At 42.4% G+C, this 2,255-nt stretch overlaps 1 pseudogene; it reads left to right on the top strand.

Annotated features, from left to right (window-relative positions):
* The first annotated feature begins 604 nt into the window (after positions 1–604).
* On the top strand, positions 605–1,053 carry LOC106002685 (annotated as a pseudogene).
* The last annotated feature ends 1,202 nt before the right edge of the window (positions 1,054–2,255 follow it).

Genomic DNA, 2,255 nt, shown 5'->3' with positions numbered 1-2,255 from the left:
ATGTTTCAGATTGTGCTTCATTTGGCATTTGTGAGATATATTTCAATGAGAAGACAGACAATAGGGTGGGTAAGATGTGGTATGCAGCTTTAATACAGACTGAAGCAAACCAAAGAATGTGAAAATATTTTTCCTTAAAAGCTTTCTGGGTGTATTGTGCTATACACTATAATGATGAAATGATCATTTCTTTGGAAAAGTCATGACAAAACACTGTCACCTGTTGAATTTCTTTATAAAGTGAATCTTAAATGACAAGAATGAAGAAATTTAAATATGTTAATAAAACATTATCAAGTATTACTTTAATTTTTGATTAAAAGTTAAAGCAAACTGACAGACTATTGGTCCATTAAGATTTATGTTTCATGTCATATTTATTTTCCTTTTGTTCCTCTTTTTTGGGTGGTGATATTTTTTCATAGAATCAGAATTTTTTTATTAAATTAAGACAATAGTAGGCTCATTTTATGCCAAACCAAAATATAAACACCAAAAACATTTTTCACTAAAAAACACTCATAAAAAATCATGAGGGGGAAAAGGCTCAGGAAAACTGGTCTAATCCAGGTGCCAGAGGAAAGGCTTAGGAAAACACCTGAACATGTGGCATCCCAATGCAGGGCAGCCGGTGCAAAATGCAAGTATCCCTTACATGGGGTGCCCTGGAGGCTCCAATCCTGGGTGTCCATCTCTTTTGTGCCCACAACCTGTAAATCTGGCCATTCCTCCTGGTCCTGTTCCCGGGTGTCCCTTTCCTCCAAGACCTCCCTAGGGGAACCCAGCTTTCCCTCCATGTGGGCCCTCTTACTCTGTGCGACAGCCACAGTATCCAGGATACCAACCCTCAGGTCCTTACCCTCCCCATGCCCACCACCTGCACCTGGCATGTGTCCTGTGAATCCCCTGGCTCCTGGCATAGGCCCACGAGCCACAATGGACAAGAAAACACTGAAGAAAATGAAGAAAACACATAAAAAGATGCACAAACACCACAAGCATGGCAAGCATTCCTCCTCTTCCTCCTCCTCTTCCAGCAGTGACTTTGACTGAATTCAGGGCCTGGACCCTCTCCTCAAGTCTCACCAGTTTTGCTCTCATCAAGCTTCTGCTGCGGTGTTGTACTAGGGGGAAATTAGCCCTCTGAACCCCACCTCACCCTCATCTGAGCCTTACCCTGCTGTTCAGCCCTGACTGGCTAGGGAAATGGATAAAGTATTTCTGTGGGCTAGTAAAGACCATCTCCTTCCTGGTTGATTGATCTTTTGTTTTCTTTTTCTTTTTTTCTTTCTTTTTTTTTTTTTTTGGTTCGAGACTGGGACTCCAGCTCAGTACCTAATGCTTTTACTCATTGGCTGGCACTCTACCAATTGAGTCGTGCCTCCAGTCTCAAGAGCTGAAGATTTTAACAGAGGAGGAGTTTTTTGAAGATGGTGAAACCTCTGAGCTAAATGCTGAAGACAAGTTTAAATTCTGTAAAATGTGGTTTTTTTCCTTCTATTTCCATTTGTAATACTTGTGGTTGGTGAAAAATTCATTATGATAAAAAACCTGTACTTTTTTTTTTATAAACGTAGCATACTAGGATAATATAGAGCTAGATATGTTCCCAGCAGGCCTCTTAATGATTTCATTAACTGCAAGGCTGCCTTGATTCAAAGCAAGAGTCCATTTAGTTGATGAGCTTTCTGGAAATGTAATCTCTACTCCTTAGCTCAGCATGCTAGCTCAGGTCCTACTCTCATTTTCCAATTCTCAGTCCAAATAAAGCTATTTTTTTCTGGTCAAAAAAATCATGAGGATTTGGGGGAAGATGGAGGAGGAGAAGCTGGAGGGTAAACAAGCTCTTACAGAGAAAGCAGTTTTAATGTTCCAGTGAACAGTCCTAGGCCAGAGAGTCACACCAAGTGTGCCATCACAGTACAGAGAGTTTGGCCAAAGAGGGAAAATCCAGGCAAGATGATAGATCTGAGCACTTGCCAGTAGCCACAGCTGAGGTGGCAGTAGGGACAGCACCAGTGGCTGTAGCCCCCATACTTACAGAGAGAGTCCACGACAAAGGCCCCAGAAGTGGCCGGTGAGCAGATTCTACTCAACACCAGCAAGAACTAACAAGGAGCAGATATCTTCATTCTGCAGATCACAGACCAGACAGTCGCAGGAAACAACACTCTGGCATGAGTAGAATCCTGACATCCTCACTCCTTCTCAAGGAGCAGAGGAGGCAAGGCCACCCATCCCCCACTACCAGAGAT

This window comes from Dipodomys ordii, unplaced genomic scaffold (assembly GCF_000151885.1).
Source record: "Dipodomys ordii isolate 6190 unplaced genomic scaffold, Dord_2.0 Scaffold1000000085, whole genome shotgun sequence".
NCBI classification, from domain to species: domain Eukaryota; kingdom Metazoa; phylum Chordata; class Mammalia; order Rodentia; family Heteromyidae; genus Dipodomys; species Dipodomys ordii.
The sequence above is the reverse complement of the archived record's forward strand: the minus strand, read 5'-3'. Positions and strand labels throughout refer to the sequence as shown.